Source organism: Crotalus tigris, unplaced genomic scaffold (genome assembly GCF_016545835.1).
Source record: "Crotalus tigris isolate CLP2741 ecotype Arizona unplaced genomic scaffold, ASM1654583v1 scf7180000017814.3102382, whole genome shotgun sequence".
Lineage (NCBI taxonomy): Eukaryota > Metazoa > Chordata > Lepidosauria > Squamata > Viperidae > Crotalus > Crotalus tigris.
Genome location: NW_024096652.1, coordinates 2,116,802 through 2,133,441, shown reverse-complemented (window position 1 = coordinate 2,133,441; position 16,640 = coordinate 2,116,802). Strand labels below are relative to the sequence as shown.

The 16,640-nt window shown below is 40.6% G+C and overlaps 1 protein-coding gene across 2 annotated transcripts in view; it reads right to left on the bottom strand.

The window, feature by feature from the left end:
- The window catches only part of OTOP2 (otopetrin 2), a 62,438-nt gene extending 60,188 nt beyond the window's left edge, over positions 1–2,250 (bottom strand). The window contains exons 1-2 of one of the 2 annotated variants that reach the window (XM_039342889.1): positions 2,150–2,250; positions 969–1,122 (exon numbers count right to left, since the gene is read on the bottom strand). The gene's annotated coding sequence lies outside the window, so the exon portion shown is untranslated. Of the gene's footprint in view, positions 1–968; positions 1,151–2,149 lie in introns of those variants that run through there. The other variant, XM_039342891.1, reaches the window with a different exon arrangement.
- Positions 2,251–16,640: the final 14,390 nt, after the last annotated feature.

The following is a 16,640-nucleotide window of genomic DNA, read 5'->3' as shown; positions in this document are numbered from 1 at the left end:
TATGCTTGTTCAAATCTATCCCATCCTGATTCTATAGTTAGGTGTAAAATCTGCACAAAAAAGAACATTTAGCCATCTATAAAATGTTTTAACATATTTTCGCAAGAAAGGTAGATTTATAACTTGTTCCATCAACTTAAGCAGATTTCCAATCGTAAGTTATCCTAATATACACATCTTTAAATATACATAGCAGGCTTTTAAACTAACATTTACATGGCCAATTTGGAGATATAAATTTCAAAGACTACTGTAATTTTGTTCCTTTGGGAGGTGCAAATCAGGTGAGCTCATACTGAAATTTCTTAGAATGCTTACTTAGAGGATCAAATTCCTGAGGTCTCTTTATGTACGTCATTGAAGATATACTTATCACTCCACCCAGTCTCCGTACATCCCCACCTAAATGCCTGCCTAAGGATTTGATTTCATTGTTTCTGAGCAAAAAGGGGGGAAAAAAGAACATTTAGGATGCGTGTCCAGGAGTGCTACAGTGGGCTGCTGTCAAGTTGCAACTTGCAGATAGAAATGCTTCAAAACCATCATGGCAGGATGAAGCCTCATTTGACCATGTGATAAAGTAGCTGGATGACTCTATTCTGCTTGGGCCACCACTAATGTTCAGTAATCTTCCTGCGTGGTTAGGCAGAATTTAGGTGACGTGAATCATCCAGTTCAAAGCAAAAGGCACGGAGAGCCTTTAGATGAGACAAAAACTACAGCTAGGAAGAGGAACTTACGGTACCACCATCCAGAAAGCAATGCTGCAACAATGGCAAGTAACACAGTACCTCATGACTCTTACTGAAACTCCATCCCCATCAACCAGAAAAAGTAAAACCAGGAAAAACTTCTGAAGCACAAGCAGTTACATCAAAGCACTCTTTTCAGTCAATCACCCTCCTGAATATTCCTTTCAAAAGAATAAAGAGAAGGGAGGAGAACACAAAGCATCGTGTTTCACTGACCTTGCTCCATCACTTGTTTCTCTTGTGGACGATGGCTGGGATGCTGAGAAATGATACAGGACTGTTTCAGACTCTCAGTGGGAAGCAAGCCCAAGTGACTGTCTTCATTCCAGGCTGACTAGAAGATCCAGGGAGCTGTTTGATGATGAAACACCTGGCAGGTTAAGCAGAGACACTCAGAAGCCAATGACTTGGACAGGTGTTTCTATACACTCTTGGTCCTCATTAGATTCCCTGCCTCCTCAGCTACTGCCCCGCCCCTTGCCAGGTCCGCCTAAAGCTCCGCTCCTAAACTCTGCCTCTCAATTCAGTTTGGTAGTGATTGGGCAAGATTTGCTGCAGTTTCCTTCTCCTTCTCCTTCTCCTTCTCCTTCTCCTTCTCCTTCTCCTTCCTTCTCCTTCTCCTTCTCCTTCTTCTCCTCCTCCTCCTCCTCCTTCTTCTTTCTTCTTGGTTCTTTTCCTTAGATAAAAATTCTACCCACATTTTTCAAATCTACATCAACTAAATTAGAAGAATCATTTAGAATAGAAAGCACTTCCCAAAAAAATAAGGTATGCCAGAATTACAGGAAAGCAAAGCTTGTTGTTTGTCGCTGAGAGCAAAGCATTTCCTTATCATGGGAAATAATGCTAAAACACACTCGTCTGGACAGGCACATGCTACCTCTGAGTTTATGCTGCTTACAATATAGAATAGCTACTTATGAGGAGTGTGTACGTATATTTGAATATATAGGCATACATACACACCATATAACATTTGAACATATTTGAGATCTAAACATATGCTGACTTTTTCCTTTAAGCCAATTTGGATATAACCTTCATTTAAAAATGGAGTATAATATATTTTGACATTCCAAGAAATTTTAAACTACCTTCCTTGAGCTCTTTATCACATAAAGACGATGAAATATATTCTAGGGTTCCATGTGACTAAGACCAATATGGTTTATTTGTTGCTCCCATGGTTTTGTGGGAACTTGCGTGCTGGGGAGGTGGTTCTTCAATATCACCCTACCTAGATGAAAAACAATATCTTCATTAATCTGATTGTCTGCTATGAGAAAATCAAAGGATTTTTTTTATATGTGCTTTTGTTAATAAGGAACCAAACTAGCCTTTCTTAATTCTTAACTAGGCAAGTATTTGTTTTGACTTCAAAATAAAAAGCTGCATACCTGAAATATCTGTATAACTCAAACCACAGATCTGCCCGGTCTTGTCTTTTGCCTTCACAATATAGAACAGAAGCTGCATTGCTCTTAAACTCTTACTTTTTCTCAAAAGTGTTCATTTAATACCACTTGGGGATTCCTTCCTTTTGGTTGAATTGTACCACTAGGGGTCAGTAGGGAGACTGAATGTTGTCAAATCTTAGGGGTATTAAGACTAGGAATCTGCTCATCAGAATCAGGATAAAATTGAGCAATAAAATGGGACATAATGATTAGAGAAAACCCACCACCAGGCTGCTGTATCTTCCTTCTGTGTATTTTAACAGTTTACTGGAATAGGTATGGGGGAGGGGGCCCTCGGGCACCAGCGCACCGTGCCACTGGAGGGCCTTTCTCACTGCTGAGATGAACTCATCTCCACCCATCCTTAATTCAGGAGAAAACAATACCGGCATGTAATTTGCTCTCCGATTCCTGATCTTTATCCTGCCTCTATTGCCTCTGTTCCCAGTCATTGCACTCATCTAATTTCAATGGGTACCCATAAAAAGCAAGAGGATTTCAAAACGATGACATGTGCATTATGATGTTAGCATGCAAACGGTCAGATTATGTAATGGCATCAGGGCTGACGCAAGTATCCATGTCACGCCATCACAGACATGTCATTTGCCCCTTTCCACCTTGGGGAAACCCATGCCCAACTTCCCTCCAAGACAATAGATGTTAAAACCTAACAAATTTTACACAATATGAGGCTTCCTCGGACAGTATCGGAGTAAAGTGGCTTTAAATACTGCAGTAGTCAAGGACTTAAACCAATCTCACTCATGGGTGGTGGATGAGGAAAAGGCGATGTCATGAGGGCATAGCAGAAAAAAATAAATGCTATCAGGTCATGTTGAGAGGCACGGTGTCTCAGTGGCTTAAAAGACACTGGACAAGTTCTGTGCTCTGGCAATTTGAGCCCTATCATGAGCCCTACCAGCTCCCATCACTTGCCTCAGCTCCTGCCAACCTAGCAGTTCGAAAACATGTAAATGTGAGGAAATGTGTGTTGGGAAGATAACAGTGCTCCATGTTTCACCACCCACTCTGTGCTGTGGTGTGATGTCATGCTGGCCACTTGACTGAGGAAATGTCCTGGGACAGAGCTGGCTCAGTGGCCTAGAAACAGAGATGAGCACCATCCCCTAAATTTGGCTATGACTAGCGGAGTAAAACCCACAGGGACTCCTTTACTTTTATTTTTTATCCGGTCATGTGGTGCAAGTGGGGGAAACCCAAAGAGATGAGAACCGATGAAACTGATCCTTCGGGATGTTCTGTGGAAAGACGCCATGTCGGAGCAGGCCTTTTGTCATTTTTGTAATGTTCAGCCTTGCTCACTTTTGGAATTAGCCCATGTTCTTGGCTTGGCTATACATTTACATATACGTTTAGTGACCATTCAAAGTTATGATGGACCCTGAAAAAGGAATTTAAGGCCCAGATTTGAAGTTCTGACAGCCCCTCCCTCCCAGTTGCGTGACTGTATTTTAGGTTCTTGGCAAATGGCCTGCATTTACGGCCATTTGTGGTGTCCTGTGGTCACGTAATTGTGGGCTCAATTATGGTCATAATCTGAGGACCACCTACACATATTTGAAATTGCAGGCAATATCTATAAATATGCGGTGAGAAATCCTTGGTTTCTCATTTTTAAGGGAGCAGATTGAGAGAGATGACAAAGATTTCACTTATACTACTATTTTTTGGGTCCAATGAACACATTTGAAATTTTATCCTAGTATAAGTTTGGCTTATTTTCTTGAGAAGTGAATACATTTCTAAACTAAGTGACTAATCAGGATAGAAGCAGTATTTTGAGATAGGTTGATCAAACAGAGAAAATACAAGAGGTTTAAATTACAATACAAATATAAGAAGGAAGGGCGAAAGGGTTGAAGGGAAGGGGAAGAACAAAAAAATTATGACTGGATAGAACTGATGAGATCTTCCAAAACAGAGAGGTGAGAACTTTAATGAAGGTAAGGCAATGACACATCTGAGTATAGATATGGAGGAAACAAGATTGGTTAAACATGGATGATTGAAAGGTACAAACAGTGAATGGTTATATGTCTATATATATTCTCAGTCATCCAGGTCATAGTTGTCCCAAAGCTGCTTTTTCGAAAAGGCAACTGGACTTTCTTAGCTTTTTTCTTTGAAAATGTTTTGCTTCTCATCCAAGAAGTTTCTTCAGTTCTTCAGAACTGAAGAAACTTCTTGGATGAGAAGTGAAATGTCTTCAAAGAAAGACAAAGAAAATCCATTTGCCTTTTGAAAAAGCAGCTTTGGGACAACAGTGAATGGTATTGGAATAAAATGGTTTTATCTGTCTGTGTTTCCTTTTCTCTTAACTCACACCTTTAATTTCTTTTGCTTACTATTTCTTAATCCATTTCTGCACCTTGCATTATAGTACTTATTCTAAAACAGAATAATGTGACATTATGGTTATCTGTGGCACAGGACGGCAACCACCCGCCATTTTATTTTCTAAGATGGCCTACTGTACGTAAATAAAAATGATGACAAAAATTTACATTCTGACCACATCCCAATTTTTAGGTAGAGAGTTTGATGAGAATGAATTGACACCCATTGACATTTCATAGGGCTTACTACACGATGTAATTTGTGTTCACTTCTTAAATGACAAGCATAGAGCCGATTTTGCCATGGAAAAAGCAGATACTCAAAGGACTCTGAGGTATACTTGAACATGGCTCATCTTTACAACAAGGTGGGCAATGTTTGAGGAGTCAGAGGGTTGCAGTTTGATCGTCTGAGATCAAAAGGGTTGAAGGAAATCTTCTGGATATTGCCAGGAGGAAAGTTGAATTTTTCAGCCCATTTTTTTCAACCTGTATGTTATTACAAGTGGAAAGTGGGTGGAAAACTTTCTGGAAAAAATGATTCCCATCCCAACATACCATCTCTCCCACCTTTCAGAACTGGAGCATTTGCCATTGAATTTTGGCAATATAATCTGTGGGTATTTAGGAGATCTGAACTGAATCATATCTGTCTTCAGTCAGGAAGGCAATGCAGAGAGTGGTGAGGATGGCAGAAAAGATTATTGACAGTTCCCTACCTTCCATCCAGAACATAGCACATAAGCGTTGCTTGAGCAGGGTCCGCAGGATTGTCTGGGACACTACACATCCTCTTCACGACCTATTTTCCTTGTTACCTTCTGGGAGGAGGCTTCATGGTATCCGAAGCAGAACATCCAGATTCAGTCACAGTTCCATACAGTATTAATCTTGTGAACTCTAAAGCTTCCTCCTTCTGTTATGTATTCAAGATGGACAGTGATTAATATTTATATGTATATATATGTAAGGGTGTAGGTATATACATATGTTGTATATAGCATATTTATATGTGTGTTATGTATGTGTACGCTTTTGAGAGCAAGCAACAGAATTTCATTTTAATGAGTGCCAGTGTGCCCACAGTAAAAAAATGGCAATAAGGGTTATCTTATCTTAGTATGGACCAGCAGTCAATCGTTTGAGACTCCATTTTCATTTTGCCTTGATGTAATTCCCAGACTGGCTTGTGAGAAAGAGCTTTTAGTTGTTTGTCAGTCGCCACCTCATTACATTCCCATGCTAACACATTATCAAGTAGACTGAGACTGATAATATTGATTACACCATTTTAAACAACAAAGGCAGAATCATACTTTAGAATGAATATGGGTCACGTGCCAGGCTCAGGAATAGGGCTTATTTTTTTTCCCTTAGGGACACTTGCCATGTCACCCACAAATGGATTTATTTACTTACCTCTTCTAATTTGTCTTCTCAAGCCGAAAGGGATAGACCCAGAAAAACAGCATAATAAATGGGGCTGAATCAAGAAATCCCTGCCAGAAATGCTATTAAATCTCAGATTTATTTTCATAATTCCTATAGATACCATCTATCCTTTCTTTTCTATTAGAGTGGTTAGCAGGATTACCTTTTCTGTGGCTGCATGCATATTTTTTTAAATATTTAAATATGCATTTAATCACAGAAAAGGTAATCCTTGTAACCACTTTAATGGAAAAGAAAGGATAGGTGATATCCATTTATTGACAGTATTGTAGCAGCAAACCACAAAATAAATAAATATAGAAATATTATTTTTTCTATAGAAAAATAAAATAAGACAAAACTGGCAAAGTAACTCTGGATCCGTGGCTCTTTTGCTGTGACGTCTGGATTATACAGAGAGTTTCACAGAATTCAAGAAGACCTTTGGACTTCCTGCATTGGTGACATGCCCAATAGATTTCCTGTTATCCCTTTATAGCCTGGCAATGTCGAGAAATCAAGAATGCATGTTGCTCCAATGTTTATTTTCTGGAGGGCTTGGAAGTTCCTTCCAGAATCGGCAGAATGTCAGTATATTTTGGCTTAGATTTCTGATTAGATTATCATGGGACATGGAATAATAATATTTTTGAAAAAAAAATTCTGGATAATCAAGGCTCTTACGTGGAATACTTAAGCAGTTTTTGAAAATAAAATAGTGGCCTGAATTATGAAGCCCTTGATCAGAGTAAGCCTAACTCACCCATTCCTAAGCCCAGATCATGCTGTGCCTTTGGGGGCCTTATGGCCAACAGTTCCAAATATAAACACCAGCCCTTCCCAGCTCCCCTCCCTCTTCTTGATGCTAGTGCGCACAGGGAGGGCAGGAGTTAGAGCAGAGGTAGTCAACCTTGGCTCTTTTATGACTCGTGGACTTCAATTCCCAGAATTCCTGAGCCAGCTTAGCTGGCTCAGGAATTCTGGGAGTTGAAGTCCACGAGTCATAAAAGAGCCAAGGTTGACTACCTCTGAGTTAGAGCATGTGCATGTCATGTTCACCTGCTGGAGACTCACTTTGCTGCTATGGCTGCCTTTCACACCCTATAATGAGAGAAAGTCAGTGTCGTGTAGTGGTTAAGGGACAAGGCTGGACAGTGGGAGATCATTTCTTGTCCCACCCTGGGCACAAAGCCAGCTGGGTGATCTTGGACTAGATGCTCTTACTCAGCCCTAGAAAGGAGGCAATGGCTAACCCACTTCCAAAATCTTGCCAAAAAGACCCGCAGCATTCTTCTCCAGGCAGTCCTAAGAACTCAACACTGAATCAAAGACACACAGAAAAAAGAATGGCATACAGAGAATCCTTGACTTACAACAGTTTGCTTAGTGACTGTTCAAAGTTACAAGGGCACTGAAAAAAGTGATTTATGCCATTTATCACATTTATGTCTGTTGCAGCATCCCCATGGTCACATGATCCAAATTCAGATGCTTGGCAACTGGTTCATATTTATGACGGTCACAGGATCCCGGGGATCACGTGATCACCCTTTGCGATCTTCTGACAAGCAAAGTCAATGGGGGAAGCCAGATTCATTTGACGACCTTGTTACAAATTTAACAACTGCAGTGATTCACTTCACAACTGTGGCAAGCAAGGCCGTAAAATGGGACAAAGCTCACTTAAATGTCTTGCTTAATAACAAAAATTTTGGTCTCAATTGTGGTCATAAGTCGAGGACTACCTGTATTAGCATAGTGGTGGCAGCAGAAATACCAAGACAGAAAATTGTTCTTTGGGTTTTATTTCTTACCTCCTTCCCTGCTGTTAAATTAACAAACAAACAGCAAACAAACAGGTTTTCCTGGAATAGGTGTTTTGGACAGGAAAAGCCTCTCAAAAATGTGGCTTTCTAGAAAAAAACAGAGATAACAGACAAGGATCAAGAGAAAACAAAGGAAGCAAGGCACTTTTAAAACTAGACCATTAACATAGCAATCAGTAATGTTTCAGTCTTAAAACTGACAGAATGTGCCCAATTCACAGTCTGAAGGGCTACTATCCAGTTTGCTGTCTGTCTTAGCCTTCTGCCTCCTTCTATGTGGAGTGTCTGGACTAGAATCTTTTTGTTTTTGAGAATATCCAGCCAGAACGGGTAACAAACTCAAGGTATTCACACATATCAAGTCTGAGCACCTTAAGCACCTTTGGGACTTAAACTAAAGATCAAAAGTTAAAAAAGGAAAGAAGGGAGGAAGAAGGAAAGAAATGCAGGTTTATATTACTGAATGTGTGGGAGGTTTTTTTTAAAAAAATGGAATGAGGAAAAGATGACAGACTCACGGGGGATTTTCTCTCTGGTACCCATAAAAAGGTGTTGGGGAAAAAAGGGGAAATGGTATGCAAAGAAGAGAGGATGACTGGCTGCTGAAGATTCCCTCTGCTGTAACTTTGGTTTAACAAATCTATTTCTTTCATGGGAACTGAGTCTGAAAGGATATGATGGCATCTTAAAGTATTGATTGATAATTGTAATTGATGTTGATATTACATCATAGTAATATAATCCAGTGCATATTTATTTAGATCAGAAAAACTTACATGAATTAAAATGGATGATTGCCAAAGGGAAATGCATCATAGGCTGAGAAAATGACGGGTGATCTTTCTCCCAGATATCCTCACAAGAGTTATCAGTAATTAACTCTACCAATGGTTTGCACAAACCATTTTCGCACCTTCAAAGAACATGCAAGACCATCTCCTCCCACCCATATCAAATGTTTGTTGGACCAACATTAATGGGTGACACCCTTTCTTGAATGTAGGAGCTTTCTATTCACACTGACATTGATTTATTGACCTAAAATAGCTATAATCCACCCCATTACCCTGGGCCGCATAGAGCAATAAAATAAAATCAACTGAATAACTACAAAGTCAGAATTTAAGTACACAAAATGCATACCTTCCCTTAAAATTGCAAGGGCCAAAGATTTGCTGAAAACTATATAATCTAATTAATGCCCCAAAGACATTTGCTGGAAAAGGAGAGGGCAAAGGGGAAACAGTCACTGGTTCTAGTGGAGGCCAAGCTGAGCCTAGAGCAGGGGTGGCAAACCTATGGCCCGTGTGCCAGAGGTGGCACTCAGAGCCCTCTCTGTGGGCAAGTGCGCCATTGCCCCAGCCCTGCTTCCCCCCTGCGGCTCCCTCCTCACCAGTAGTTCCCCCGGAGGAGAGTCGCCCCTGGACGGAGCAGCGCAGCCAAGGACATGGCAGCTGGGCAGCGGGGACAAAACTCCACCCTCACGCCCAGTCATGCGCAGATGATGCTGTGGGGCGTGGGTGAAGGGTGTGGCCACCATGGTGCTGCAGGGCCACCTGGGTGATCTGTGGAGGCAGTGGGTGGCCCTGCGGGCAGGCAGGGCAGGGGCAGAGCAGGGGGGCTGGGGGCAGGTGGGCAAGGCAGTTTTTGGGCACTCAGTCTCTAAAAGGTTTGCCATCACTGGCCTAGAGGATCCCACTGAGCCATAGAAGGCATGCTTAAACAGATGGATTCATGTTTGAAACATAGACAACTTATAGGAGGGCCAGCCTCATTCACATTAGAGACAAAGACTGAATGAGATGATAACTTCCTGTAAATTAACCATCCAAGTCACAGAAATTAATGTGTCAACTCTACAATGAATCTGGCTGCAGCCATCTTACTCGTTCTAAGTTGCCACATGAATGGGAGGGGGATGCAGAAGATTTTGCTAGTCTAAACAATTCTGTGGCCCATGGGAACCAAGGTCATTCTGTCGGTTATGCTACCGATATTTTGTATCCAATAAACATGTTCTTTGAGGAAGCCTCTAGCCTCGGAGTTCTGATTTATTTGGCTCCATCTATCGGAACCGTGACATAATCATTTATTAGAGTTACAGTATATCCCACCATTATCATTTTTATAAATAACTTAAGGTGACAAACATACATAAGCCTCCTCTTATTTTCCCCACTGCAACAGCAACCCTGTGAGGTGGGTTGGGCTGGGAGAAAGTGATTGGGCCAAAGTCAGCCAGCCAGCTTTCATACCTAAGGCAGGATTAGAACTCACAGTCTCCAGATTTCTTGGCCAGTATCTTAACCACTACATTAAACTGATTCTCAAACGCTTGAGTCGTTTCTATCTTGGTTCAGTGCTGGATTCAAAAGCTGCTGCTGCTGTTGTTCCTCCTCCTCCAATATTTTATATTTATTTAAACATATTTAAGGAACAAAATAACTTTAAAAAAACAAGGAAGAAAGTAAAGATATACATAGTGGGTGGAAAATAAAATAACAGTAAATAAACAGCATTTATATTTAAAATGTGTTATTTAATTATTTAATTGGGTAAATAATTAATTGAATACACGGGTAGTCCTTGTTTAATGACTGTTTAATGACTGTTGCTAAGGGACTGTTTGAAGTTACAACAACCTTCCCAGAGCTACTTATACCCCAGGTTTTGAGGTTCTGCAGTCATGTGATTGCAACTGGCTTGCATTTATGCCATTGTCCCATGGTCACATGACTGTGATTTTCAGCATGTTTTGCATTTCCAGTTTCCAACAAAAAAATGCCCATTCAAGAAAATGGATTCCTTTTTAACAACTGCTGTGCTGGCTTTATGTTCATTGTGTTTGCTTAGCGACTGCAGTGTTTGCTTAATGACCCCTGTAAAAAAAGGTTATAAAAATCTGGTACAGTCATACAGTCATAGATCATGTTGTTTTAAGCAAGCCTTTGACCCTATCAATTTTAAGGAAAGGCATGCATTTTCTGTACTTGTTTAACAACCACAACTTTCAACCGTCATTCTGGGCTCAATTATGGTCATTGATTGAGGACTACTTATATACCATTGGAATGGTATACCATTATATATTCTTGATGGATAATTAAAAATAATCACAATATTTTAAGTGTTAATATTTATATCTCTATTACCACTATCTGTCATTATTCCTAAAATAAGTGGACATCAAGCTATTCTACAAAGCAACCAAGGGCAGGACAAGAAGCAATGGATGGAAACTAACCAAGGAGAGAAGCAACCTAGAACTAAGGAGAAATTTCCTGACAATGAAGACAATTAACCAGTGGAACAACCTGCCTCCAGAAGCTGGGAATGCTCCAACACTGGAAGTTTTTAAGAAGAGACTGGACAGCCATTTGTCTGAAATGGTATAGGACAGGTGTCCTCAACCGTGGTAACTTTAAGATTTGTGGGCCAACTCCTAGAATTCCTCAGCCACAAGTCTTAAAGTTGCCACGGTTGAGGACCTCTGGTATGGGGTTTCCTGCCTGTGCAGGGGGTTGGACTAGAGTCACTTCCAACTTCATTATTCTGGTGTATAATTCTGTTATTCTGGACATGATCTTGTAAAAACAACAAAAAATCCTGAAAAATAAATAATAATTAAAAAATTAGTAATTAAATTCTAAATTCTCTGCCATCGTAACCCAATACTCAGAAACATCCTTGTTGGGATATTTTCTCACTTGTAGTTTCTCCTGTAGTTTGCAGTTTCTTCAGCATCGTCCCAAGGGGACCTTAATAATCTTAAGATTTTCCTTAAGTGGCACCAAGTTTTCTGAGGCCAGCCTTGTTTCCTCTTTCCTCCAGGAGATATCCAAAGTAGTGTAATTTGGGGATGCTGGTCTTTAGGCATACGTAAGACATGGCCAACAAGCCGCATTTGATGTTCATTCACAATTCTCAATAGGTGTTCTACATCTTATCTTTGTAGTGTCTCTTCATTGGTGATGTGGTCATGATACGAGATAAGGAGGATTCTTCTCAAACAGCATTGTTGGGAAACATTTAACTGTTTAATCATCTTGGTCGTACACTTCCATGTTTCACAACATATTGCAGTTGGTATAACAACACTCTTGAAGAGTTTTTATCTTTGTGGTAATACTTCTGGCTGCAGTGGCCAAACTGGGCACATGCATTGAAACATGGCCTCTGCCATTCCAATTCAATAGTTAATGATCTTATCTGTATCTCCATTGTCCAAACAACAAGAAAACTGATGACTACAGATAGTCCTCAAGTTATGACTTTAATGGAGCCCAGAATTTCCATTGTAAGCCATGGTGGTTTTAAGTGGTGAAGAGTCAATGCATTCCTATGGGCGTTTTTTTTGGGGGGAGGGGGCTGGAAATCAGTGAAAAGGCTGGTTTTCAGCAAAAATGTTGTAAATTGTATCGCATGACAGTGGAACACTGCAACCAGCCGTAAAGGAGAGCTGATTGTCAGACACCTGAAATGCTGTCATATTACTGTATTTATTAAGCATTCCCATAGCAATATAGATAGATTATAGTTGTCCCACAGAAATGGAGGCAGAGTTTTACTTCAAGTCAAAATCACTGTTGAAAAAGAAAAGCATGAATTGGCTGATTATGTAAAAGACAGTCAAGAACAAGCATTGAGGCAAGTTAAAAATTGGAACTTGCTGAATGCACAGGAAATAAAACATAAATATTGAAATAAAGTAATATAGACACAAAAAGACTCCTGGCAAAAGAAGTCATATAGGGTCGATTTCTACAAACGATTGAGGGGAAAATGGATAAGATCTGAATATTGAAGTTGAAAGATTATGGCATACACCAGCTGTGGTGATCTCAGTGATTATTGACACAGTGGGTGTCTTGGATGGCACTTAGGAAATCTGTGCATTGATAAAATTTCCATGTGTCAATTACACAGTTTGCATGTGTCAATTTCCATATGTCAATTACACAGTCTGCATATATACTATGGTGATGCATTATAACCTCCTAATTCAGGGGTAGGCAACCTTGGCTGTTTTATGACTCATGGACTTCAACACCCAGAATTCCTGAGCCAACTAAGCTGCCTCAGGAATTCTGGGAGTTGAAGTCCACGAGTCATAAAAAAGCCAAGGTTACCTACCCCGTCCTAGTTTTTGGGAAGACCTTCATGCAAATGAAGGCCAACACCAGCTAAAGAACTGGCACCTGTGATTTCACATTGTTGTGAATAATAAAATAATATTAATTTTTACAAAAAAAAGATACCCTGCTCGAAACTGCTATATCCTCCCTCATATGCTACTTTAATTCTTAGAAACTTGGTTAGGACTTGAATTATTAAGTTTCTATCAGTCTTTGTGAATCTAATTGTAGATTATCCATGTAATGGTACAGATGATGGTTGCCGTACATCACTCAGAGTCTCTTTCATATATATGGGCAGCTATATAAATACGATAAATAATAATAATAATTTATATTTATTGTTAAGACATTGGAAGGAAGCCAACAGCAAAGTTATTATCTGCCCCTATCAATGTTTATGGCCATGGCTATTTAAGCAATAAAATCTATTTATTATTTTATCATGGTTGCTTTATTCTTGTCACTACTATGGATGAAAAGATAGATACTAATGGCATAGAAATAAAGTAAATACATTCAAAGATATAGTATTCTTATATAATCTGTACACCATGCTACTGGGTTTTGCTCCATCTGTGGTGCTCTTCTCTTCCTGTTAAATAATTTCTGCCTACAGACTCAAAATGCTTACATGTGTGACTTTTTGTCCTCAGAAGTTTTGGTTTCTTTTAATCTGAAATATCCTGGCAGATAGCAGTGGTGAAATGAAATGATGACACGAAAGGGAAATTGGCTTTCCCTTTCTACTGTTAATATGCTCAGGCCCACCCACCCATTCCTGCTTTCCCCCCCTCTGTTCTCCCCCAGGAGGGAAAGCACCAGAGGAGAGAAGACAAGACTAAAAAACAGGAAAGGAAAGTGCTGTGTAGTCCCAACCTTGCTGTTCTTTCCTTAATAGGCTCTAAAGCAGCGGTTCTCAACCTGTGGGTTGTGACCCCATTTGGGGTCGAATGACCATTTCACGGGGGTCGCCAAACAACGCAGTCCGCCATTTTTTCCCCCTTTTCCTTAGCTGTGCTACTCCCTTTTATTCTATTGGCTTTTGAAAGCCAATAGAATAGACTCTCTTGAATAGAGTCTAATTCTATTGGCTTTCAAAAGCCAATAGGAATTGTCCAGGCTGTCTCTGCCCTGCTGAGCCCGCCAAAAGTCCCATTCTGCAAACGGTGCTGCAAGTTGTCTGCAGCGAAGGCGAGCTGTCTGGAAGTTTCCACCCCTCCCTGCTGAGCAACTACTAAAAATGTAAGTAAAAGAGGGCCAGGGGTGGGAGGTGGGAGGCCGGTGGGCGCAGGGAGGGTTTCTGGTGCGCGTGGGGCCCGGCGGGTGCCTTACCTCCCTTGGGCTGGGCCAGCTGGTGGCCCAGCTGGTGGTCGGCCTGCTCCGTCTCTGCCGCTTGCCAGCTACGTCTTGGCTGGCGCAGGGGGAGGCATCACACATGCACGGCACTCCCGGGCAGGGAAAATCCTCGACTTACGACTGGTTGGGTAGTCCTTGACTTACGACCGGTTGGGTAGTCCTTGACTTACGACCGGTTGGGGGTCGTGGCCTTAAAAAAGTTTGAGAACCACTGCTCTAAAGCAATATTTAGTGACTGTCTCAGTTGTGCTTCCAGCTTTGACTCTGGATGGGCCTCCCCCCCCGAAGCAGACCTATGATTTGGGAATCCTTTTGGACTCAGAGTTTCTGCTTAGAATTGGTTGGCCAACTATGTGTATTTGAAGATCTAGAAGCCCTAATCACAGTGATTCATTCCCTCCCAGTCAGAGGTGATACAGATGCTGTGGAGGATGACTTAAAAGCTAAAATTGGTCTGAAATGAGCAGTGATCTGTCTGCGAACCAAGATTTAGCAAATTAGTTTAAATTAGTCTGAATTTATCTACATGTGCAATGGCCTGTCTGCTAAACAAAATTGAGCAGCATCAACATGATCCCCAATAGCTGCTCTGACTACTGATTTGCCTCCAAGCTCAATCATAGGCATTGGCAGTTAACTATAACTCTCTGCGTGGCTTGGCTCCAGGGTATATGTGGGGCTATCTCTCCCCAGAGGATTCAACCCTTCTTGTGTATCTTTTCAGCAAGCAAATGCATGGGTCACAATCTATGCGAGAGGAAGGAGGTCCACTGATGCTCCCTCGCTGTAGTTGCCCTCCTGTCTGGAGCAGCTTGTCTCTTGGGCCTCTAACAATAAAGCCTTTTATTAGCCTTTTATTCCACAGGGCATATGGGTGTCAAAAGGCTAGGACTGCTTTTACCAGTTTTGGTTAACTGCATTTTGCTTAATTTATATGGTTGCATTTGTTCCTGCTGTATTGTCAGCCACTGAATCTTCTGGAGTGGATAGCAAAGACAATTTTGCATCTATTAATTCATTTCTGTCATTTTTGTCTGCCAAGTTACCATATGTAGCACTCCCCCCTGTGATTTTTTTCCCCTAAAACAACAACCCACCACTCAGATTGTATAGAATGAGAGCCAGTGGCTCAAAATCAACCTGTGAATTCCTTAGCAGAGAATGGATTTTGGTTCTTTCATCCTAAAGGGCATTTATTTAATACCATCTGATTGAAGTGTGGGAAAAAAAAACTTTCCCAGATTGTTGCAGGGAAGAATCATGTCAGTTTGAAGCTTAAATTCATCGGATTAAAACTAGCAAGAAGGTCAATTATATCTGCAGCTTGCAACTTTCTGCCTTCAGAGAAAGTTTTCTGCATTGATATCACTGCTGATTTCTAACCCATAGATTTGCAGAAGTGTGGGACAGGGATCTGTTGGGAATTGCCCAGCTGGAGGGGGAGATGAATCAAACGGGGAATTAGCCATGAATCATTGGGCAGCCACAAGAGTTCCAGGATTGATCCTTACTAAACTTAATGAAACCTTATTTGTGTACTCTCAAGGGAGGACAAGCAGTGTGGGCAATTCCTGTATTATAGACCGAATACAATAAAGTCGCTAGCTTGAACTGTACAAGTGTGAATCTGGTGCTTGAGCCTTAGACAGCTTTCTCTTGGCTTTCCTCCATTTCAGTATTTTAGTACCAGCTTTTATATGTGTCTTGGACATAAATTTTAATTCAGTAGGAAAATGCAAAGGACAGAAGGTCAGAAACAATGACAAAGGGAAGAATCTGATGAGATTTAGTGTTTGTTGAGCTATTAATAGCAGTTAAGAATAATTCTAGATGCATACTCTATAATACTAATAGAGATTTAGGCACTAACTAAAGTCTTCCTAAAGGTATGTAAACTGGATGAATTTTAAAGAACATGTGTTTGTGGTGAGATGATAAAGGTCAGACTTAGCTGAGCTCCAACGAAGAGTTAATCTCTTTAGTGGTGGGGAGAAGATCCAGTAATGTTGAGGACAGTGTTGGAATAATGAGAGAAAAGCCAGGAAGAAAGAAAATGTGGAGGCAGGGTTTTTCCTTGCTAAACCCAAGATGGCCATGAGTAAGGAATAAAGAAGAGGCTTTTCTTTTTAAAGCTACAGTACCATAAAATGTACTAAAACATAAAGTAATATCATAGAATCATAGGATATACATCATAATTATTCCCCCCTTTATATAGAAGTTTAATTCTTACACAATTAGGAAATTAGTAGGATGATTATTAGGATAATTATTAGGATGATTATTAGGAGATTTCAGGAAAAACAATTCAAGGAGATTG